At 41.2% G+C, this 26,408-nt stretch overlaps 1 protein-coding gene across 2 annotated transcripts in view; it reads right to left on the bottom strand.

Annotated features, from left to right (window-relative positions):
• The window catches only part of LOC124259611 (FMRFamide receptor-like), a 195,936-nt gene extending 192,289 nt beyond the window's left edge, over window positions 1-3,647 (bottom strand). The window contains exon 1 of one of the 2 annotated variants that reach the window (XR_006893873.1): window positions 3,490-3,647. The gene's annotated coding sequence lies outside the window, so the exon portion shown is untranslated. The remainder of the gene's footprint in view (window positions 1-3,489) is intronic. The other variant, XM_046693777.1, reaches the window with a different exon arrangement.
• Window positions 3,648-26,408: the final 22,761 nt, after the last annotated feature.

The raw sequence follows: 26,408 nt of genomic DNA, 5'->3' as shown, positions 1-26,408 counted from the left end.
TGACAATAATTCAGTTGCCCGAAATTGTCATGGTACACATCGGTTTGATAAAGTTGTGTATGCAAGAGTTACCCTTCTATTGTGCATAAAGTGCAGCGCCACGTTCAGAAGAAGGCGAAATACAGTCCTTGTTGTCCTCAAATCCGTTTTACAGTTCAGTCAGCTATAACAATGTGGTGTTAATGGCAATATGACCTTGTTCGTTCGCCCACAATGCTACGTGCTCTGATGATATTACTGGAATATGGCTCAGAGTAACATAAAACCATGTTTTACACTCATATTCAGCTCGACCATATTCACTCACCGCATATTGTTTCTGGTCATCAGTACACGATTGTAAACTAGGTAATGTACACATAATTAAATCACATTTTTCTAACACATCATATGGCTCGATATAGAATGAAACAAAAGTTATATGGTATCGTAGATTTCAATAATGCGATGCAGTGGTGATTCGTCCGGGGTCAGAGAGCTCCTAGTTTCCGATTGTCATACAACCAATTCTCTATTGCAGTATGTTTGATGAGTCGATTTCGCTTTTAAACCATTGCAACCCGACTGATAACCTATACGTGAACTTCTATATCAATGAACGCCAAGATATTAAACGAATTTCATGTATACGCCAAAGAATCTATGGAAACAGTACACGAGAAAATCTAAACAAAAATGTCTCACGACCTTCCCCAAATTTCTTTTGAAGTGCCAACTAACTGTGATTGATGTTCATGTGACAAGACATAGAGACTACACACAAAACATAATATTATGCCACAGTTCGTATCCCTACCAGTCTGCGACGGAAATGGTGCTTCATCACCATAGGACGGAACCACTTTCGGTTCAGATTCTTAACCCTACCAAGACCTTTTCGTTGTCTGCTACGGAAATAGCGCATATCCCCTAAGAACATAAGCACTTCCGTCCCCATGGCGTTCTTTAAATGAAACGATCGGTAAATTCCTGGAGAAAACTACTCACAGAACAGACAAAATCCTTAGAGAACAGTCGTCCAGTCTATTGGTTGAGTTGCTTGGTGTCTGACTGTCCACGACATAGTTGAGGTCCCTAGCTGCTCCTTGTGTAGGAAACCTAGCCGCGCCCCAAGGGTGGCTGCTGACTTCTGTGATCTATCTGTTCAAGTTGGTTTCAAGGTTCACTTGCTGGTCCTTGTACAGAGAGAACAGCCCCGTTACAGGAATGACTGCTGATAGAGTACGAGTATCCTCTTTCCAAGGTACTGGAAGAAGACCCTCGTCTCGAGAATGTCTACAAAGAGATCATACTGGTATCCGGAGAATTGCCAATCTCTAAGAAGCCTGACGCCATTCTATAAGACCCATTCTATAAGTAATATATACCACAGCTATCTACTGAACAACGATTGGTGTCCAATTGCACTTGAGGCGCTGCAATATGAAGTACTGCCTATCCATATGGCTATCCACTTTCACTCATCCTGAGACCTGTTGGTGCTTCACTGATTTTATCTCCACGCCTGTTGTATCCAAGCTTCTCTTCCCGGACGCAAGCCCAAAGCTTCACCTCCTAACGTCGATACCACGTACAGACTGGCGACATTAAAGCGTTATCAAGTGGTTCTGTCCAACGTTATTAGCGCGACCTTCCTGACACCTGTTTCCTTTCATCACAGCACACTGTGACCACTTATCTATGTTCCGTCCAGTTCAATTTATTAATATAACTTTCTCATTTATATCATATGGAAAAATAACAATGTAGATGCACTATATCAACAAGTATTGTACAGTATTTTGAACATGACATCTTCTTATCAAGGGTACTTATTGATAGTACGTGTATTGGTGTTTCATATTGAATATAGCATTCAATTTCGTCATCATCAACTTACATCGTTTCATTCTTCAGTGAAATGATGATGTTTTAATGTCTTTTGACTGAAGTATGTCTGCAGCATTCAAAATGAAACAGTGTTCAAAACTGTGTTTCGCATTTGCAGACATAAGATCGTGATCGTTAAGGAAACATCATGAAACATAAAACGAACGACAGGAGCAAATAACATTTTCCACCAATTGAGTGGCGTCATCGTTGTGTCATGGAAAGGCGTCACGACTTCAGTAAACAGGATTTGCGTTGGTGTTCCCTGGAGGAAGAATTAACGTTTCCTGTGATTCCCTTCAGATCAAAGTCAGCACAAATACTTATTATTTTTTTTAATATGTCAAAGCCATGTTCGTAAACATATCTTTCTTTTTTTAAATGAGACATTTCCCTCAGGAAATCTAACAGTTTTGTAGGATAAAGCTGTTTGTTTCGCTCATGCTCATATGAAATGAATTTATACACCATGAACTTCGTGCGATACATAAATCCTGGATAGCCTTGTGGCCTTCAGAACTACGCTTGACCACATTTCTGTTTGATTGGAACACACACCAGCCAAACAAACACCCCCGCCCCATCTCTATGAGATACAGTTTGAACATAGCGAACAGATGCTTAAAACCTGCCAGTCCACTCGTGTAAGTAAATTGCGCGGGTGCAATAAAAGAATTGTAGTATCAACAGCTTCAAAACAATGGTCTGTTGACATCAGGATTATCAAAGCTATATACAGAAGATGTTAAAACTTGTACAGGCCAACAACTGCATTTACAGAATGGTGCTATCAGGCAACTTATATCAGTGATAGGTTAACAACAGGACGATTACAGCACCAAACAGAAGTTAAAACTAGTACAAGCCAGTAAACTCGGTTAACTTTAATATAAGTGTTGAATGAAAATTGTGTATTTGTACAAGTGTATGTGACAGAGTTAAAATCATAAACCCCATATTTTCATAACTTATATCGCTTTGAAATTGCGCACATTTTAACCTTCAAGAGAGCATAAAATGTGTAACCGATACTCGGATAACTTAAGCATAAAACATTCACTCGTACGGATCATGTTCTCACTGCAACTCCTCATAGAAGGTCACGCAGTCACATGCTGACCATATTCCTCTCGTTGAGTGACTATTTCATAAAGACAGTAAGCAAAATCAAGAAACACGCGGCTCTCTCATGTAAAAGACATCTGTGGAAGTTTTAGATTGGTCTATGAAATAGCATACTTTCATGTTCCAATACATGGCAATATGCATGAACTTGCGGGAAAATCCGTTATAGTTCCGATTATCCATAGTCGCTCTAGATTTCTCTTTGTTATAAATGTTTAATGTACATATTTGCTGAGACTAGTACAATTTAGAATTACCCTGAAGAAGATCTGCTCCAATTATATTATCTTTGCATATATACACACACAATGTAGATTGATTACAATAATTTTATAATCATATTTAACAAATGAAATTAATATCCATTGAAACATTTTCGAAAAGAACAATTTTCGTTTCATTCTGTGAAATACTTCCCAAAATGGATTAAATCAATACCATCCTCAAAGTTGCTTCCCATCACATCTAACATGCTCAAAACATGTTTCCACCTACCTGCCAGACACCTGTCGTAGGTTTCCTTTGATGTGTGCCGCCCGCGAATACAAGTTAGGTATATCCGAAGCGACCAGGTAGAGGGAGCTTTGCTTCGAAGAGAGATGAGAGCCTACTGTGTGGGTCGGCGAGACTGATTCCACGAGCTTGTATTGATCTCAGAGTAGCGCTTCCGCAGCTAGTGCTTGGCTCATTTCGGTCAAGGACTATGTACAGCCCTGGAGGAACACAGTTACCTCCCTTGGACACTCTGCAACAGCGACAGTTTTTTATATGTAGTAATTATTCTAACCATTTAAGAAAATGAGAAATGCTGGCTATTCCATGTTCTCAACAGGACACTGCATTACTATTTCACCCCAATTTGCTACGCCAAGGGGGGCTGATATCCACATAGAGATACTCAAAGATTATTACATTAATCATGGTTTCAAGGGAAAATGTCTTGTCAAATGAAAGTGTTTTTGTAGAGACTGAGTATTTCTGTCAAAGAAATCGACTGACTGTGTGAGACTAATGTCACGGACATTTACCACTTAGTGGAACCTAAAGCACGAGTAGGGGCGGTGGGGTAGCCTAGTGGTTAAAGCGTTGGCTCGTCACGCCGAAGACACGGGTTCGAATCCCCACATGGGTACAATGTGTGAAGCCCATTTCTGGTGTTCCCCCCGCCGTGATGTAGCTGGAATATTGCTAAAAGCGGCGTAAAACCAAACTCAGTCAGTCAGTAAAGTACGAGTAAAATAGTGACAAAGCAATGACCATGATGGACGCAAATTCCGGATTCGAAATCTTGTTATTGTCTTGTGGCACGATTAAGGAAGGTAACTCTGCATAGTGAGTGAGTGAGTTTAGTTTTACGCCGCTTTTAGTAATATTCCCAGAAACCAGAAATGAGCTTCACTTGTTGTACCCATGTGGGGAATCGAACCCGGGTCTTTGGCGAGACGAGCGAACGCTTTAACCAACAGGCTATCCCACCGCCCCAAACTCTGCATAGACGAACAGATCCACGTATGCCACAGAAGTGCATTAGTTCACATTGTACCCATAACGGTCGACAGAAAGAGTATAACGTCATTCCTATAATCGCAGTATGCAGTGTAATGATTCTCAACGGGGTGGTTGGGTAGCCCAGTGGTTAAAGTGTTCGCTCGTCACGCCAAAGACCCGGGTTCGATTCCCCACATGGGTACAATGTGTGAAGCCCATTTCTGGTGTCCCCGTGACACTGCTGGAATATTGCTAAAAGCCGCGTAAAACTATACTGATTTACTCACTCACTCACTCAACGATGATTGGTCAGTTTAAGAGACATAACCTCTGGATTTGTTACCCAACATAAGCCAGTCACATATTTCATGAAACTGAGGTGTGGTTTAACTGAAAAATCTAACAAAGGCGAGGTGATAATTTATTCTTTTCTAGTAACGCTGAATAATTGACGCCACCGATATATGATAAGCGTATAAACGCAAAATTCGCTCACAGCCCTTTATCTGAGTGCGAGAACTCAGATTAATATGAGATGCCTTCCACGAGACTAGTGATAAAATAGATTCAAATGTTAAAAATTACAGATAAGCAACAAAACGTTGCAAAGTGCATAGGTCGGCATTTCAAACGACTGCCCTTTGGTCCAAGGGAGGTTACTCTCATTTGCGACACGCATTTCAAGGTCATCAACATGATTACGCTGTAACAAGAGCGTTTATTTATTGACCTAGTAAACCTTATAATTTTACGAAAATTTCATTAATTAATTTATATTTGGGAATCCATATAGTCTCGATTTTAAATATTTGTGTCTCTTTGGAGAAGAAAATCGTTAGGAGCAATGTAGAAGTAGTTTAAAGTAGTTTAAGTAGTTTAAAGTAAAGTGAAACCCTCATTCGATTAACTTGTTCATACAAACCCCCACCTAGCATAGCACCTTCGTCATCAGCAATTGATGTTCAACATCAAAAGTATTGTATTGTATGTAATTTGTATCTAAAGCTAATGAAAGAGATAACCTCGCAGTGAGTGGAGTAACATGTAAAGAGCTTTGCATTGTATGAAGGAGTTGGCTTGGCTGCTCATCCTTCAGCTTATCAGTATGGAAGAGTCTATTAAGGCCGTGGGTATTGTTCTAATCTGACTGTGTAACAATTGGCAATTTCAAACTGTGTAACTAATGGCACGTGTAACTAATGGGAGACAACCATTGACGCGGTTGACGCCTTTGTGCTAGACTGGGCCCCGTCTACCTAAAACCTTGCGTCGCGTATCAACAGCGGACAAGCGACTAAGAGGGGGTTTTTTTTATCTCTAACCCAAAATAAAATGACATATATAATTGTGTGTATGTGGAATTACATTACAGTGAATTGTGAAAAGAAATTACGACTAAGTTGCATTTCCCAGATGAATTCACGTTTGTTTGTTTAATCAGATTGGCCCGAGATTGCAGACAAACGAAAGGGCACTTTGTCCCCCCTTGGATTCCAATAAACTAATTACAAGATACTTGAAATGAAGTAGAAAATAAAATTGACAAACATACAAAATAATTCAACTTCGGGGAGACAATTTGGCGTCACGATGTCGTCACTTGTTTGTAAACATAACAATAAGCGAGTGGTTTTAGAGTTCGCTCGTCACGCTGAAGGTTAGAGTTCGATTCCCCAAATGGGTAAAATGTGTGAATCCTTTTTCTGGCGTCATGATGTAGCAGGAATGTTGTGAAAAGCAGCGTTAAATTATACACACTGACTTTATGCATGTTTGCAAGCGTCCTGGCATGGTGTTGAGATGAGACTAATGCAGCGAGTAGCAGTGAGCTCTCAAACAGGCTATCGGTGTGAGGAGCCTGCTTTGACAGTCCACTCAGCTTGTGATGTTAATACCATTAGCCACTGGGTAATACTCAGTACATATGTATCAGTGACCAGTATGCTCAACGTGTGGACCGCCTCCGTGGTGTAGTGGTTAGAGCGTCCGCCCGGAGAGCGGAAGGTCGCGGGTTCGATACCCGACCGCGCCATCATACCAAAGGACGTTAAAAAATGGTTCTTGCTGGTCCCTGCCTGGCGCTCGGCATTAATGGGTACAAAAAGGACTGGTCGGCTCGGAGTCAGTATAATGTGTCTGTGTCGGGTATTCATGCTTCACTGCGGCATGGTATCTCAGTGGGCTAGCACTATAAAACCAGCTTCAGTCTGGGCTAGTACAAGCAGCCGCACATACACATACACATGCATGCACGTCGTCATATGAGCGAAATATTCTCCAGCGCGACGTTAAGCCCAATTTCACCTCACCTCACCTCACCTCAACGTGTGACTATGAAATATACACTATGGCATCATCCACTGTCTACGAATTGGTATCATTAGAAATGGGCCAGATTTGTTGGCATTTGATGGTTTTCTCTTCACTTTCCTTCTCATAATGTCTCTCATGTTTGATGGGCGGTGGGGTGGCCTCATCATTAAAGCATTCGCTGGTCACGCCGAAGACACGGGTTCGATTCTCCACATTGGTGCAATGCGCGGATCATTTTTCTGATGTCCCCCGCCGTGATATTGCTGGAATGTTGCTAAAAGCGGCATACAACCATCCTCACTCATTCTCTCGGGTTAGAAGGATGGTTTGTCTGTCCTTCGTGAATGTAAGTCTCTCGTCAAGACATGTACACCGTTCATTCACTCAGAAAAGATTATCCGCAAGTCTCTGCTATTTACCAAACCATTTAAGTGTGTGAGTGAGTTGGGTTTTACGCTGCTTTTAGCAATATTCCAGCAATATCAAGGCGGGGAACACCAGAATGAACTTCACACAACATACTCATGTGGGGAATCGAATCCGGATCTTCGGCGTGACGAGCGAACGCTTTAACCACTCGACTACCCCACCGCCCGTTTCTTTTGCAGGCGAAGGCCGTTATAAGTACGTGTGTTAAATAACGACAGTCTTCGACTACAAAGCGTAATGAATTATTACTAATGATAGCAATCTGAGGTGAGCATATTTGTTAGGCGAATTATATGTGACTTAACGTTTTGATAGGCATGATGTATGAGTGAGGTGATGCCGCCAGCGAGAACATAAGGGTACTAAACACCAAGACGTTTAACGGGCGTACACTGAAACGTAATTGGATCAGATTTATGTTGAAAAATAGAAATCTGATCATGTAGCCGGTTTTAGCTTTCAAATAATTCGGTCTGAGATTTCAAGTAATCATCGCTAACTTTGTTTTCGCATCTATTGATACATCAGTGTGTAGCTTATTTAGATGTAAGGGATACATGGACATTTAGATTAGTGCGAACTGTATTTGACGTCGTGGCTCTAATCTCATTACAAAGTCTGAAATGTTATTAACTATATAGTAAACCAATATAGGTAGTCATTTATGTGTAGTTTCCTGTTGCAGAGTAACGTACAATGAGAAGTAGTGCGTGTCAGTTGTTTGTTTGATGTGAAGTTACACAAGACTAAAACCAAGGAGAGATACCTAGTCAAACATACCAGATATTAAAGATAAAAGAATCTATCATATCACTAAATACACCCGGCACAATTTGAAACCTTTCTAAAATGCGCTTACGTCATATTTACTTTGCACCTACTCACATATTCTTACCACGCTCATCTCGACCTTGTTTATATATACTAACAGAAAAAAGTAACTGCGCATAACATTAAATTGCATGAAATAAAGGTTATTTGAAAATTTATCAAATTAAGCCTAAAGAAACATGTAGCAAAAACACTTTGCATGAAATTTGATGTTACGTATCGCGCGTGGCAAGTGCAATTTGTGCATAAACAATTTACTTGGTTTATTTAATGCTTTTTGACACCTGACGTTGGAAATTGAAGAATAGTTCTCTAGCCTATGAATGTTGTGGAAAACACGTTAATTTCTGCGTTAATGACGTACGTCATGCCTGTTCTTACCAAAACAAAATTGCGTCTCCACGACGTCTTTATGCTGGAGATTTGAATGGCCCAAAATGAAGTGGCCAGGCATTTTGGTGTCCATCGAAACGCGATCTCATCTCCTTGGAGGCGTTTTGAACATAATGGGAACGCGAGATATTTGCCTGGGACCGACCGTGCACACGTGACGTCACGTCAGCAAGTCAACCACATTCGGCTGACCCATCCAAAGAATCGATTCCAGACTGCCAGTTTGACTGCTCGGACCATGGCTCACGTCCAATTAGAACCGACTGAGGGAGCACAACATCCGACCCTCGACAGGCACGTCTTGCCTGGTGCAGACAGCATCTACGGTACAGGAGACAATATTGGGATGGTGTTTTGTACCCATCTGGACAGCTCAGAATGGCAGGACAAGTTTGTACAGACGTCGAGGTGAATGGTGTGCTGACGCGTGCGTTGTTCAATGTCGACAGTTTGGTGGCGAAGGCGTTATGGTATGGGGCATCATCACATCTCACGGTCGCACACAACTTGTCATTGTCAATGGCAATTAGACAGGTCTGCGAAACAGGGATGAGGTCATTGGGCCTTATGTGCAGCTGTTCATTCAAGAACCGAGACATAACTTCACGTTTCAGCAAGATAATGTCCGTCCACATGTCGCTCGTGTTGTGACATATTTCCTGAGACCACAGACATTCCCGGCACTCCCCTAGCCTGCTGTTTATCCGGACCTGTCCCCTATAGTGCACGTTTGGGATGAAATGGAGCGACATTTACGTCAAGCCCAGAATCAGCCATTGACGTCAGTTGAACTGGGACAAGCGTTAGTTCAGATATGGAACATTGACGTTAGCTGAACTGGGACAAGCGTCGGTTCAGACATGGAACAACATTAAACAAGTTTTCTTTTAAAGCCTAGTGTCGTCTATGCGTCGTCGTTGTCAAACCTGTATCAACGCCAATGGTGAACACACACGATACTGAATTTGTTAACTGACTTTTTACACCACATCTCTTCAAGGGCGTGTCACGATGCCTCGTGTCAAATCATACAGATTTCGATATTATCCTGTCAACATTTAAACAGCGATTAAGGAAAACACCAAAACTCATGTTATCTTTTTGCATTAAAAAATGACATCCAGTAATTCACAGTTACGTATTCCAGTAGTACAGTATCAACTTATTCATAGGGGCTTGGTGGCGTCTTGTTAAAGCCATCGCTCGTCACACCGAAATGACTAAGGTTTTTTACGTCGCTTTCAGCAATATTCCAGCAATAGCACCAAAGACACCAGAAATGAGCTCCACACATTGTACCCTTGTAGGAAATCGAACCCATGTCTTCGGCGTGACAAACGACTGACTGACTGACTGAGTGAGTTTGGTTTTACGCCGCTTTTAGCAATATTCCAGCAATATCACGGCGGAGGACACCAGAAATGGGCTTCACACATTGTACCCATGTAGGAAATCGAACCCATGTCTTCGGCGTGACAAACGACTGACTGACTGACTGAGTGAATTTGGTTTTACGCCGCTTTTAGCAATATTCCAGCAATATCACGGCGGAGGACACCAGAAATGGGCTTCACACATTGTACCCATGTAGGAAATCGAACCCATGTCTTCGGCGTGACAAACGACTGACTGACTGACTGACTGAGTTTGGTTTTACGCCGCTTTTAGCAATATTCCAGCAATATCACAGCGGAGGACACCAGAAATGGACTTCACACATTGTACCCATGTAGGAAATCGAACCCATGTCTTCGGCGTGACAAACGACTGACTGACTGACTGAGTGAGTTTGGTTTTACGCCGCTTTTAGCAATATTCCAGCAATATCACGGCGGAGGACACCAGAAATGGGCTTCACACATTGTACCCATGTAGGAAATCGAACCCATGTCTTCGACGTGACAAACGACTGACTGACTGACTGACTGAGTTTGGTTTTACGCCGCTTTTAGCAATATTCCAGCAACATCACGGCGGAGGACACCAGAAATGGGCTTCACACATTGTACCCATGTAGGAAATCGAACCCATGTCTTCGGCGTGACAAACGACTGACTGACTGACTGAGTTTGGTTTGACGCCGCTTTTAGCAATATTCCAGCAACATCACGGCGGAGGACACCAGAAATGGGCTTCACACATTGTACCCATGTAGGAAATCGAACCCATGTCTTCGGCGTGACAAACGACTGACTGACTGACTGAGTTTGGTTTGACGCCGCTTTTAGCAATATTCCAGCAACATCACGGCGGAGGACACCAGAAATGGGCTTCACACATTGTACCCATGTAGGAAATCGAACCCATGTCTTCGGCGTGACAAACGACTGACTGACTGACTGAGTGAGTTTGGTTTTACGCCGCTTTTAGCAATATTCCAGCAATATCACGGCGGAGGACACCAGAAATGGGCTTCACATTGTACCCATGTAGGAAATCGAACCCATGTCTTCGGCGTGACAAACGACTGACTGACTGACTGAGTGAGTTTGGTTTTATGCCGCTTTTAGCAATATTCCAGCAATATCACGGCGGAGGACACCAGAAATGGGCTTCACACATTGTACCCATGTAGGAAATCGAACCCATGTCTTCGGCGTGACAAACGACTGACTGACTGACTGAGTGAGTTTGGTTTTACGCCGCTTTTAGCAATATTCCAGCAATATCACAGCGGAGGACACCAGAAATGGGCTTCACACATTGTACCCATGTAGGAAATCGAACCCGGGTCTTCGGCGTGACGAGCGAACGCGTTAACCACTAGACCCCCCTGCTGCCCTTGTAGGTATGGACTGCGTTGTGCTGTATATGCCAACTGTTAAAGGTGTAACATACAGCCTTACAAATTAGGCTGAGAAATATTCACACCACATACATATCTACAGCATGATGCCTGGTACTGCTTGTCACAAATGACTTCACTGTCAAAAACAATTCCTCGCAGAAAAATGAAAACAAGACAAACAACCAAACAGGTTCTAGTGAACTGAAGTAACGATTTATAACTCTCTGGTCTGTTTCGTGTCCTTGAAACATATATCCTACTTTGCCATCTAAACCTTTTCATGACTTGACAGGCGACAGCTTCTTCGATTTTGCTGACGTGAAAAATGAACTAGAAATAAACTACAAGGACGTCAACAGGGTTTGTTGTCCTTCTTTCACATACAAGGTATGAATCCTTTTAGATGTATCCATTACGGAAAAACATAAGTAAGAAATTGGATTTTCTGATAGCTCCCCTTCTCTGCTTATATAGAGTCATATGATATCGTGTGTGTGTTTTCGTTTCTGTTTGGTGTTTAAAGCTGTACTCAGCAACATTCTAGCGATATTACGGCGGTTTGTAAATACATCTCTGCATCAGACAATCCGGTGATTGGCACCCGTGAAGATCCGGGTTAGAATTGGTCTTCAGCAACCCTTACTTGTAGTAAGAGGCGACTAACGGGATCAGGTGGTCAGGCTTGTTGACTTGGTTGGCACATGTCATCGTATCCCAACTGCGTAGTTCGATGCTCATGCTGTTGATCACTGGTTTATCTGATCCAGACTTGATTATTTACAGACAGCCGCCCTATAGCTGGAATATTGCTGAGTGTGGCGTAAAACTAAACTCACTCACTCACTCATAATATTGCTGGATGCGGCGTTAGGCAACAACCAAACCAAACCAAACCAAAACCGGTGACTGGCATCATGAGCATCGATATACGCAATTACTGTAGGGTTAAGTTACTTGCTCTTATGGAGTGTTCGTGGAAACAATTGCAGAGCCTAGCTCTTCCTCTTCCTGTACATAAAAACAGTGCAATAACCTACTTCTTTCTCTCATGCAGTCAAACAAATTGCGTGGAAATAACCGATCATTTCCCTCGCTTTTAATATAATTCACTTTTCAGGATTTAAATTTATATTTGCCCGTGTATTCTATCGCGTTCAAAATTATTAGATGTATAAGAGACAAATTTGGCTGAACATTAAGTGGGTGAACATTTCAAGAGAAGAGTATTTTAAGTTTACCATCTTAATTTTATGAGCTTGAATATGCCAAAGTATTTGGGGTGTAGACAGTCACCTTTTGAGGAAAAGCATCTGAGGATATTCATAACATAGCTGAGGGTAAATTACATATACATACGGCGTATATTTTATATTCAACTGGAAAATTCTGATGACAGCTTGTATAATCAATTATATAAATGATTGATTTGGGCAACAGTACATGTTTCTCAAACGTCAGTCTCGTGGCGCCACCAGAGTAACTAACATCTGTCTTTGATAATTTTAAAAGTTGGCCTACCTAAGTCATAGTACAAACGACTTCTGTGGTCTTAGCGGAGCTCCGATCTCAATATGCAACCGTATATACAACTGACATGGCCAGGTTCTTAGACACTATTCTTTAGGCATTAGACATATTGACATGTAGGCGTGTAGCTATTAGAAAAACTGACATTAGATTAGATGTTGGCATTTAAACATTGACAAGTGGATATGTTGGCAATCAAATATTGACATGTAGACGTGTTGGTATTAGAAATATTGACATGTAGACGTGTTGGTATTGGAAATATTGACATGAAGACCTGTTGGTATTAGAAATATTGACATGTAGAAGTGTTGGTATTGGAAATATTGACATGTAGACGTGTTGGTATTGGAAATATTGACATGTAGACCTGTTGGTATTGGAAATATTGACATGTAGACGTGTTGGTATTGGAAATATTGACATGTAGACATGTTGGTATTGGAAATATTGACATGTAGACATGTTGGTATTGGAAATATTGACATGTAGACCTGTTGGTATTGGAAATATTGACATGTAGACGTGTTGGTATTGGAAATATTGACATGTACATGTTGGTATTGGAAATATTGACGACATGTAGACATGTTTGGTATTGGAAATATTGACATGTAGACGTGTTGGTATTGGAAATATTGACATGTAGACGTGTTGGTATCGGAAATATTGACAGACCTGTTGGTATGTAGACATGTTGGTATTGGAAATATTGACATGTAGACCTGTTGGTATTGGAAATATTGACATGTAGACGTGTTGGTATTGGAAATATTGACATGTAGACGTGTTGGTATTGGAAATATTGACATGTAGACATGTTGGTATTGGAAATATTGACATGTAGACCTGTTGGTATTGGAAATATTGACATGTAGACGTGTTGGTATTGGAAATATTGACATGTAGACATGTTGGTATTGGAAATATTGACATGTAGACCTGTTGGTATTGGAAATATTGACATGTAGACGTGTTGGTATTGGAAATATTGACATGTAGACCTGTTGGTATTAGAAATATTGACATGTAGACGTGTTGGTATTGGAAATATTGACATGTAGACGTGTTCGTAATGGAAATATTGACATGTAGACGTGTTGGTAATGGAAATATTGACATGTAGACGTGTTGGTAATGGAAATATTGACATGTAGACCTGTTGGTATTGGAAATATTGACATGTAGACATGTTGGTATTGGAAATATTGACATGAAGACATGTTGGTATTGGAAATATTGAAATGTACCAGAAGATCAGAGTCGTTTGTAATATTACTAATGCAGGCCAACTTTTAAAATTATCAAAACCAGATGTTAGTTACTCTGGTGGCGTTAGACATCTTGACGTGCAACCGTGTTGGCGTTAGACATATTGACATGTGGTGTTGGCATGTGTAGGTATGTTGATCAAGAAATATGGGAGCAGCTTTGATCTTAACTTCATCCATAAATATTTTGATCTTAACTTCATCCATTACTGGTTTCTTTAAATCCAATTTCTGTGACGGCTACTGTACGATAATGTACCCAGTTGTCTTCACACACATCAAGGAAAGTGTGCTGATGATCCGTTATTGAGAACGATCTAATAACTTGTCTTGGTGCTTTCCCAGGTAACGAGTTCCACTGTTACTAAAGGTGAAGTGTATCATAAGGAAAGTGGTCACATGTAACAATAATAACACATTCTAGTACCTTTCCTGGTCGAATCCAGTTCGGTATTCGAACCCACACTGTCGGAGAAAAGCACCTTATCACAAGCACACTACGTCAGCTACAGTCGCTTCAACAAAATGGAACTTTGACAACTGGTAGTCTAGAACTAATATTTAAATTGGCACGGCTCCCATTTCCCAGAGCTATGACTGACTGAGTTTGGTTTTACTCCGCTTTTAGCAATATTCCAGCAACATCATGACGGGGACACCAGATATGGGCTTCACACAATGTACCCATGTGGGGATTCGAACCCGGGTCCCCGGCGTGACGAGCCAACGCTTTAACCACTAGGCTACCCCACCGCCCCCCGAGAGCTATGAATAGCCAATACCTGTCACATTATCAAATGTAACATGTATCATATTCGGTATTATTGGGAATAATTCATATTGAGATATATTTATGTAATGTGGCTCAAGGGAATACGTTGAAGCTATATTACGCGATAACCCAATTCCTGAATGGCCTTGTGTCTGGTTGTAGAGCAACCTGAAACCAATGAGCAGGTGAGTCATAGAAAGCTCGGTGTAATGATCGTAATGCGGAATCAGTCAAATGATTAACATGGTGGGTGAGCGTGAGTAAACGTTCTGTATACGCTATCGTCAGTAATATTCCTCAATATCGCGGGATGGGCGACGGGGAAGCCTAATGGTTAAAGCGTTCGCTCGTCACGCCGGAGACCCGGGTTCCATTCCCCGCATTGGTACAATGTGTGAAGCTAATTTCTGGTGTCCCCCGCCGTGATATTGCTGGAATATTGCTAAAAGTGGCGTTAAACCATACTCACTCACTCACTATATCGCGGAGGCATACGTCTCCTGGGCGAGGGATACTTGTGGTCGACTGCATGAGCAACGAGCAACGTCACCGCCGTACAACAATATCATCAGATTAGGTATTGTAGAACCGCATAGAGTTCTGGTTAAAACCATTCCCAAGCAATACATAATAAGTCGTAAGATGCAGCCGTGTCGAACAGGCTCCCCGCGCGACTGCCCATAATACTACTCACTGGATAGTCTGGTCTAGATTTGAATTTCATTACAGCCTATCCTCAGTAATCAGTTCATAGAACACGTGCATATATACTCTGAAAAGAAAGAAACGCAAACGGAGAAATATCCGACGGAGTTTTACTGATACATACAACATGAATACCAGATACGAATATCAGACATGATTTGTGCGGGCGGAATAAAGTACGGCCATAACAAATCCCCCAAACGAGGGATAACCGCAAATACAATTGCATAGGATTTCAGCCCAGAATGAGGAACTCTCTACGCGCTGCAGGTATTCGCCCAAGACATTCTGACTCATCGTCGGCCGCGACGTCAGGGGTGGCTACGCCTGAGATGGAGACGTGTGTAGCACAATGACAAGTATGTGCTAGAACTGCCTACAGGAAGTGGACGGGTTTGGTGGCTGTAGTGTAATGATATGGGCTGTGATTTCCGGTATCACAGACTTGGTACACGTCCTGAGCACCAGCAGGATGTTGCACAAGTGCAATTCTTCAGCCACACGTCCGTCCTGTTATGCAGCAAGCAAAGGCCATTCTTCCACGTCACATCACCCAACCCCACACGACAAAACTAAGGAACCACAAACTCCAAGTACTGCTATAGCTCTCCAAGTCTGACCATTTGTTTGGTGTGTTCTGATCACATCACCAGCAGCCACAAAACCTTCAACAGTAAGCTCACACACTGCAGGAAGAGTGTGTGAATATTCCCCAAGCAACAATTGGTAATCTGACCGGTTCCATGGGGCGACGATGCAAGGCAGCTCTGGACTCTCATGGGGCCATACAAGGTATTGACAACATATAACCTTGAATTTGACATTCGATTGTTCCATGTATGACATGATGAACCTCGGTCAATGACAATAACTGGTGCAAAAATTGAAAAGAATATGTTGATTTGTAATGTAATACATAAAGTATACATCTGATAAATAAACCTTTAATTTGACATTCCATTGTTCCATGTATGACATGATGAACCTCGGCCAATGACAGTTACTGGTGCAAAAATTGAAAAGAATATGTTGATTTGTAATGTAATACATAAAGTATACATCTGATAAATAAACCTTTAATTTGACATTCCATTGTTCCATATGTGACATGACGAACCTCTGTCAATGGCAATACCAAATTTCTGTTGATGTTCTCTAATGTAATAAAAAAATTCTTTTTTGGAGAACATATTTTAAGTCGTCAGTATGCTTGTACACAGCGAACCACTAACGTGCTCAGAAAATGAAGATGACAATACAGTCTTCGCTCAAGGACGACCAAAAGTCAAAGTTATGATCCGCTTAAATATTTAATGCTGAATAAGTTCAAACCGTTTCATTTTCTGGATCGATTTAGATATCTGCAACTGTGTGTGTCAGTTAGTCTTGTTGGCAGGTCGACCTCCAAAGAGTCAAGTATCCGAGATCGCAACACCCATAATAATAATAAAGTAATATGTAGACTAATGGACACTTGACCAGAGACACTGAGGGCAGTTCATCTTCCGTAGAGACTTTCAGTATATTTTTCACTATGACACAAATTTTTTATCTTTGGGAGTACCTCAGCTTAACAGCTTAACATCACTACAAGGAATACTCAGATCTTGGATCCTGCAACGCGATGTTGTTGATAAATGGACGATACGGTAGATAGGTGAATAAAAACTTAGAAAGGTCCAGTCTATACACATTTGGATTCAGTATTTTCCCTTTGTAAAATGAATAACGTTTGGGTCAAGCCATAGCTGATCATCCCAATGAAAAGAAGATAGTGTTCTTGATCAAAAAGATATCCCGGAAGTGGACACACCACCAGATCTACTGAACACTTTAGTTCCGTGTGTGCGTGATTCCTATTGTACTGATGTACTTTGTCATGACAGGGATGCAGATGAATTATAGAGAAGAGACTTAACACGATGGGTATATTATTTGTTGTCTCGAGGGTACATAGTGTGGTGTTAGCCGCTGCGATTCACTCTGCAGAGGTGCCTGCCTTACCATACCAAATAGCCTTACGACAGCCGTAGTGCAAGGGTCGGTCTCAGGTTTACGTGTCCTTCAAGCCACTGGATTCTGCCTCAACATCTTTCACATTCACAGCAGTCCAGGAATGTGTTGATTGTATCAAAATTTGGATGTCAACTAAATGGTTGAAATTAAATGGCGACAAAACCGAGCTCATCGTTTTCAGGCCCCAGCGGCTCCGGGCAAAACTTGATCTTCCCACTTTTTCTATTGGACACTGTGAAATCACCCCAAGTTCTCAAGTCCGGAATCTTGGTGTAGTATTTGACTTATCTCTCTGCATGGAACCACATGTCAACAGTGTTTGTCGCAGCGCTTATTTCCATATTCGGAATATCGGCCTGATCCGCAGGTACCTTGACGAGAAAACAATGAGTGCTCTGGTGCAGGCGTATGTAACATCACGCATTGATTACTGCAACTCGTTGCTCAGTGGTCTTCCAAATCATGTGCTACACAAGCTACAGAAAGTCCAGAATTCAGCCACAAGAACTAGAAGTGTCTTCCACATTGTTTACTCTTCTATCAGGCTGTCTTTTAGGGCACACTTGTGAAAAGTGATTCTCATCGTTACATTTGGTACATCTTTTGCCCCGTGCTGTTCACGGTTCATGACATGAGAGTAACTACAGTACTTGCATTTTCGATGCTTGACGCTGGTGACTGGACTTAGGTTTGGTAGAATCTGACTCTCTATCACGTTGAGTGTTGAGTGGTCTTGTGTCCGGCCTTGTGTTTGTTTCTTGATGGGACTCTCGCGCTATTTATGGTTTCTGGCCTGAGGATTCTAGACTGTTGTAGCGCTTTCAGCTGCTTTACAAATGTCAATACATCTGTTCAGTGTCAAATCGCCTTCTTTCAGAAGTGTTTGCTGAGTTGTGTGATCACGTATACCAAGTATGAGTCTATCTCTGATGATTGATGGCACACAGTTGTAACAGTGGTTGCATGTTTTGACAAGAGAGCGAATGGAACTGTGAAATGCCTCAAATGATTCCCCTTCTGTTTGCACTCGTTTGTTGAAAACATAACGTTCATAGGTTTCATTGATTTCACCTACAGCAAAATCGTCAAATTTCTGAATAATCTGCTTTCTACAATACATGTAGTGTTAGCTGTCAAATATCACTGACAAGGGAGTTGATTCGACATTCGACTAATGGCGAACATACAGTACACACCAACTGGTGACGTCACACTTTATGTATAAGTAGGGGAGGTGACTCTCAGATGGGTACACAAGTTGCATACCACGTAACAGATAAAGTTTTCGATTGCTTTGTAGAACGGTGCCAAGATTCACAATTTCGTCCAGGATATCAACTTCAGTTTGACTATGATACACGCATAGGACTTGCCACAGCTGTAAGTTTGTAAGATCTGGGTCCTGGGTGCCGTTGTACAAAACAACGCTAAGACTACCTTAAGTCTATGTTAAGGTATGGGAGTTACGGTCACCTTAGCGCTAAGATCGCTTTGTACAACGGCACCCAGTTCAACAAACCGAGTTTAAGACGAATCCTTTCCCTTACATTCAACATTCAGTTGTATGGCGAGATTAGGCACTTTTTTTGGCAAGGGAGACTACTCTAATTTCAGGAAAAAAGGACAATCCGCTACTCCTTTGCAAAAGTGTTTCCATTTAGAACAAACAATGATCGTAGAAGAACGCACCCCTGCAATGACTCTAAGGGTGCCTTTGAAAGCAGTGTAAACATTGTCAAGTGCAGGTACACATGTATAATATCCTCCAAGTGCCTATAGCATTAGGAGCTTTGTGTAAAAGGGCCCTGGCTAACGTTGGGTGTTTTTGCCACATTCAACAGCCAAATCACTGTTTAGTCATATTCATAGCGTCTTTAGCCACGACTATCGATGGAATCAGAAATACCACCGCATACGATCCACAGTTAATGAAAAGTGTTTTCACAGAAAGTTCAGGAAGGAAGACGAATTTATCTCTGGCCTTTGTGTCAATCACATAAACCTGATGACGGAATACATGGAGTCGTTCATGCTATAAGCTGAGAAGCATAAAATACTCTAACTCTCAGCTGATTTGATTAAAAGATTGATTTTCGGTTTCAAGTTAGTGATATTATAGCCCCGAAATGACCTTCAGTGGCGCTTAGACAGCACTCTACATGGTTATATTTTTAGAAGTTAATTTGATTTTAAACTTTTAAAAATTAAAAAAAATAAACAACCGCTGTGGATATCTCAGACATCTCATCTTTGGAAATCAAAACATTTGCTTCTTCAGGGCAATTTTACACTTTATAAACTGTTACAGGAATGAGAGATGGTTGGGCAGAAAAAAATCACTGGCTTCTTTCAATTTTTATAGAACCAACTCAGTATACTGTTTCTTGACCCTCGGCGTGTGTTGTTTCATATCTCCTTGATTATCTATAGGAGAGAGCGACTGCTCAAGCTGAGAGCGAAGGCTGCTCATACAGCTAATGACACTGCTACTCAATATTATGGCGTATATTATAACTTACTGACATGTAGAGGCTGGTCTGAGTGGGTTGTAATGATAAGGATCCTCTTTAATATATTCCCTATGTGACATGGTACAAGAGAGAGTACGCAATTTGTTAAAACAAGGCTCGGTGAGTTTTCTGTATGGGAGCTAGTGTGGTGCAGTTTTCAATTATTCGCGACGCCAACTGTTTATGTGTGATGGAAACATGGAAGAACTGACAGGCTCTATTTCCGTAGCCCACGCGATCGAAGGTGTGGTGATCTCTTCTCAACGACCAACCAAATGGAGTGGACTAATCATAGGCTCATTACTATAACAAAGTACCTACATGGCTTTGGTGGGTGGATTTACCTATTTATCCGACTGCGGTGGGTAGATCTATCTTATACTCAACTCTGGTTGATATGTAGAGCTAGATATCCCACTGGCTGGGTAGATATGCCTATATGTCGACTGTGGTGGGTAGATCTATCTTATACTCAACTCTGGTTGATATGTAGAGCTAGATATCCCACTGGCTGGGTAGATATACCTAAATGTCGACTGTGGTGGGTAGATCTATCTTATACTCAACTCTGGTTGATATGTAGAGCTAGATATCCGACTGGCTGGGTAGATATACCTAAATGTCGTCTGTGGTGGGTAGATCTATCTTATACTCAACTCTGGTTGATATGTATAGCTACATATCCACCTAGGTGGGTAGATATACCTAAATGTCGTCTGTGGTGGGTAGATCCATGTAATGCTTTAATCCGATGGATAGATAGTTAGGCCTTACCAATGAAAGGTAGATTTACATAATATACTTAATTGTCGAATGTGGTGGGTAGATATTATAATACCAAGATGTTTACTGTGCTGGATAGATATAACTAATTGACCACCCAGTGATTGGTAGATAGTGGGTATATATGATTACATATGGGCTGTGGTTGGTTACTTTCTTCGTGAGTGTGTGTGTGTGTGTGTGTGTGTTTGTCTTTGTCTGTGTCTCTATGTGTGTGTGTCTGTCTGCCTGTCTTTCCCTGTCTGTGTGTCTGTGAGAGAGAGGGATCATGTGCCTTCATAGCTGTTACTATACGGCGCTTTCATGAAGAGGCTGGTTAGTACCGTTTCATAATGCAAAGTTTTTTTTATGGATAAGTGGCTGTTCAAATAACAACGTATTTCATACTAACCACAATACGTTCACACGTTCTTATCACATGACGTCATTCCAGAAATGACGTCAAATGCTTCATATTCCCATTTAAGCCCTTGCGTCAAGTGAGTGAGTGGGTCTACTTTTACGCTGCTCTTAGCAATATTACGGCGGAGGACACCAGAAAAGGGCTTCACACATTGTACCCATGTGGGGAATCGAACCCGGGTCTTCGGCGTAACGAGCGAACGCTTTAACCACAAGGCTACCATTTGCGTCTAAATTCCCTTTGGTAAAAAGTGTCTTTTTCATACCATTAAAGACGTCATGTATTCTTCATGCATACACAGTGTATTTTGCTAATAGTATGTATCTTGATGCACATTCCACTGGACAAGACGAGGGAATCCTATAATGTATGCACCGCAGTACAACATTGTCAGTGAACACATCAGAGATCTGTATAAGTGTCTCCACACAAATACATGAAATCATAGCTCAAGTCAGTAATGAGGATTCGAAACGCGATCAGTGACAACATTTTGGTTTCCTTTGTAATTCGAGCCAGTGTAATTCTGGCTCAGGATAACATACTTATTACCCAGAAATGTCGGTTTTCCCTTTTAATAAATTTACTCACATTTAATTGAAATATCAGACTCAAGTCATTAGATTTTAATATATGGTATGTGCCTACGCTTTTTCCGAGATACGACTTATTGTGTCAAGTGTACCGAATGTGAGATACTAAATTGTTGTAATATTCATTATGGTATACTGTCACTTTTTGTGAAATTTTAGAATTTTTGCAGTGTGGCTTTTAGCTTATGCCGTTTCAGTATATATAGGGTTTTCATTGTGTGGACAAAGTGTCATTTCATAACTACTAGACAAAACTGTCATGTTATTCAGTTGCGTGGGTGCGCGCATGCGTGCGTACGTGTTGATGATGCCATTGGTAGCCATAGTTTGGTGTCGGCTGTGGTGGGTAGATCTATCAAACGCTCTTCTCTTTGGAATCCTAGAAGGGACATTCACATATCGACAATGCGACAATGTCCCTTCTAGGATTCCATACTTCTCCGATGTTGTCCCCTTATAGAAAGCGTGATCATTGTATTGAATGGATAACATGTCATTTTGTGAACATTTTATTCTGATGTGTGAGTGCGCGTGTGTTGACGATGGGAATAGTTGTGACAAAAGATGGGGATTGTGTTGACAAAAAAATGGGAATTATGTTTACAAAAGATGGGAATTATGTTGACAAAAGATGGGAATAGTGTTGACAAAAGAGGGAATAGTGTTGACAAAGAGTGGGAATTGTGTTGACAAAAAATGAGAATTGTGTTTATGGAGAAACGAAATGATGCTGATGGTGGACAGGAACGTGTAAACGACCGCTGACATTGATGTCGATGCTGGATGAGATGTGTGCTAACGAAGATCAAAATGTGTGGACGATGGCCCGTAGATGTAGTGACAATGGATGAGAATGTTGTGGGTAGGAATTGTGTCAGTGGTACCTGAGAAATTAAGAGTTCAGTTAACAAAAAGCAGGAGAAACTTGATCCATGCTTAAGATTGAAGATTTCCTACAGTCAGTCTATATGTTCCCTCAACGTGCACTTGATGTACCATTCATTTTAGAGATAAGTCGCAACAAGGCTTGGTGCACGAGCATGAGCATCAGAAAACGAAAAGGAGACGACCGCAGTATGTATTCAGGCTACAAATGTTTCAATGTCATGTCAGATTCCTTCCAACAAAGAATGTTCTTAAAGCCATGCATCTTTTCCCTTTGAGAACAACGGATTTGTTTTTGTTACAAAGTACTCGTCGTTGTTGTCGACTGAAAAGGATTGCGTCGCACAGGAATTCTAATTAATGACCCGCCAGCTACACATATGTTTCACACATATAAGTTAATGACTGCATGGGTACATTATATATATCATGGCCTAGAAGGTGTCCAAAGGCTAATGAGACGTCAGTCCACACTGTGGTGATACATGTACTGATATTCGAGTAGTACTCATTACATGAACCATGCTCTGAAGCTGTAACACATGGCGGAGGAATATACATCTTCTAAGGATTCCCCACAATTCTAATGATGCCCCAGACTGTATGAAATAAAAAAGAAGAAAGCGAATTTATAATGAGATGTCTGTTGCACGACCACTAACACACATAAACCAACAGCAAGACAACCAGCTCCACAGTCGGACAACAGTAATAAATTGTTTTGAATCCTGTAGCATATCCCATGGGAAATACTTCGACACCATTTGGGCCAACTATGTGACATGTTTCTTTTGTTCAGTTTTAAAATGTGAATCTAGAATTTTATTTCAAAACATAATTTCAAAGCGTAGTGTTTAAAGTAAGTCACCAGTGAAGCTCAAGAAAGCTGGATCTTCATTGGGTAATGGCGAGTTTCTGTTCATTTGTCGGTCAGTGACTTCAGACGCTGCAGCCCTGACAAAGCTCTTTAAGCCCAATTTTAGTCGAATCTGAAATGTTTTCATCTTAAATGTTTCAAATTTAACATATAAAGGCAACGAATGAAAGTCAGAAACTAAACTTTTTTACCGCCAAACAACAGATATGGACGAAATTTGTCACTCCTTGTTTTCTGAATCGTTCTCTCCCGACAATTTATATCATACACCTTATGGTTCTGCAAAACATCCCCTGTTGGGCGTTTTCTGTTCTTTGCAGAATCATCCTAGTTGTTGAAATTGATGTTCATGGCACGAAATACCTTAAGGAACTGCTGGTACACATCGTCATGGAAATGGAATCAAAACAACACATTAAACATGCAGTTTATTGGGACATTTTGTACCAACGCGAACATTTCCGGAAGGCCTAACGAACCGATTCAAATCTGAACCGACACGCCGGACACGAGATCTACCTGCCAGGGCCTAGGGACAGGCGCTTATTGTGGATACTTCATACATACCATTTAATGTTTGGTTCAGTATGTACTTAATATACAATGGAAGATGAATGGCTTTGGAAATATATAATATCGTAAACCAAGTCACTGATGAAAATTAACCGGATCAAACGCAATCATAAATGGCGGACAGCATTCTGCGCTGCCAGTGTGTTCAGCATGAAAATAAATAATACGATTTTATATACGATCTGTACTATAAGTCTCCACATGTCACCCCCCGTTTCAAAGAAATGTTTTTTTGATGTACATGCGACGCTCTTGCGCTTTTTTCCAGTTTTACACAATCGTCCAATCAATCTGATCCAGTTTTGACCGTTTGACGAAACTGAAGACCGTTCACAGACACCAAGACTACCAAGTTAGAATGAACTTATGTTTCTGTGAGCTTTTGACGCAATAAAATGTATTATTCTCCCTTGAGCAGTTTGTTCAGCTGATTTCAAAGATCCTCGTTATCTTTAGGAAGTCGGATACTTTTTGGGGACATTTTTTCCAGATTTCCAGTTGGCACTGACGCGAGATCACGAGGATTCCCTTTTGAAAAAAAGTAGTTCCGGATCAGGATTTTCTTGAGTTAAAAAGTAACATTCGATTTTAATTTCATGTCACGCAGTACAAAGAATAATACAACCATTCATCCAAATACATCACAGAGCCCAACGTGTGGATATAATAATGTGTACATATATCAGATTCGTCCAATTAACACGAGCTCCTTATGTAATGTAATACATAACACTGATTCTTGTCTGTAATTAGTAGCAGTATCACATCGCTTGACATGTGAAGTCATCACTTTCTCCAGCAGCTAATCAAGGATCTGTGGAACAACGTATAACAGGAGTGAGGCCGGATCTCATGTCACCACGCGTCTGTAGTTAGTGCCACGGGAGACAGTAATTGCTGGCAAAGTTGAGATCTCTTCTCATCTCCAGGAAATCCTTGGGCCTAAGGGAGGTTCGGGCCACAACAAATTGATAACTTGTTCTTCGAAAAAATAAACTTTGATGGTTGTGATGTGGACAACTATATTTGTTTTGTTCAGTTTCAATATGATTTCTTCTGCACATATCTATACTTTCTCTATTTGAATATTTTGAGTAGCCTAAGCCTAGGTAAAGCGCTCGTTCGTCATGCCGAGGACCCGGGTTAGATTCCCCACATGGGTACAATGTGTGAAGTTCATTTCTTGTGTCCCCGTAATATAAACTTCAGCTTTATTACTGTTAAATCGGCCTAAAACTCTACACACTCACCCACTCACTCACTCATGTAGTATTGAATGAATACAGGCTCCAGTAGTCGCACGATAAGTTTCCACAGTTTCCATAAGTCTGGCGATACATATGTGGTAGTTTAGGATATTTCGGGTAAAGTTTGAGTTCTATTTGGGGTTGGGTTAATATAACATGGGTTATTAGTGTGTTCTCGACTATGCTGGTATGCATAGCCACAACACACCCGGCAGGTTGTGCCTTGCACGTGCAGCACATGCACTGCCTGCCTTTAGCCCTATAAAGGGAGTAGCTTCACAGCACTCCTTGTCTTTAGTCCACTGGTTCACCAGAGGTGAGGACACTTATTTCAGTTGCTTGAGTCCTGGTAATCCAGACCAAGTATATAGGCTTTTTGGTTACATAGGAAATTAAGATATTTATTTGTTTTGGACATAGGCTCTGAAATCAGAGCCATGTCTCGTTAGGGTTTGGGGTTAAGTTAGACTGTTAGGAGTAGATTAGGTTAGGTTGTTAGGTTAGGATAGGTTTAGGTTTTTGTTAATAAATTATTGAGTTTCTCTTTTCTGTTTGTTATGTTTTTACCAGCAATGAGGCCTGATTCATAGAGCCTATTTGAAGTTGGCTTCTTTACCATCACCACATAAAAAAAGTACACAACGCAAGGTCCTAAACCCTATTATTGCCAACTTCAACTGTCACTGTGCCGAGAAGCCTATTACACATACGTAGGTGAGACACGAGGGCGATTGAAACCGAACTTCGTCTTATCCACATGCCAAATGCCAGTGATCGACAGAATGAACATCGATCTTCGCAATAGGGATACAACTGACATGTGTCAACCAAGTCAGCGAGCCTGACCACCCGATCCAATTAGTCGCCTCTTACGATAAGCATGGATTACTGAAGATCGTTTCTAACCCGGACACTGGAAATGTTAGCTCTAACGTTGTATCATTCATTCCTTGTACACTGAGAATATATGTGTAACATCAACTTCTACTGCCACAGACAAAGAAGACGTA

Source organism: Haliotis rubra, unplaced genomic scaffold (assembly GCF_003918875.1).
Source record: "Haliotis rubra isolate DU_JTF1 unplaced genomic scaffold, ASM391887v1 Scf73, whole genome shotgun sequence".
Classification (NCBI taxonomy): domain Eukaryota; kingdom Metazoa; phylum Mollusca; class Gastropoda; order Lepetellida; family Haliotidae; genus Haliotis; species Haliotis rubra.
This window is presented reverse-complemented; position numbering and strand designations above follow the sequence as displayed.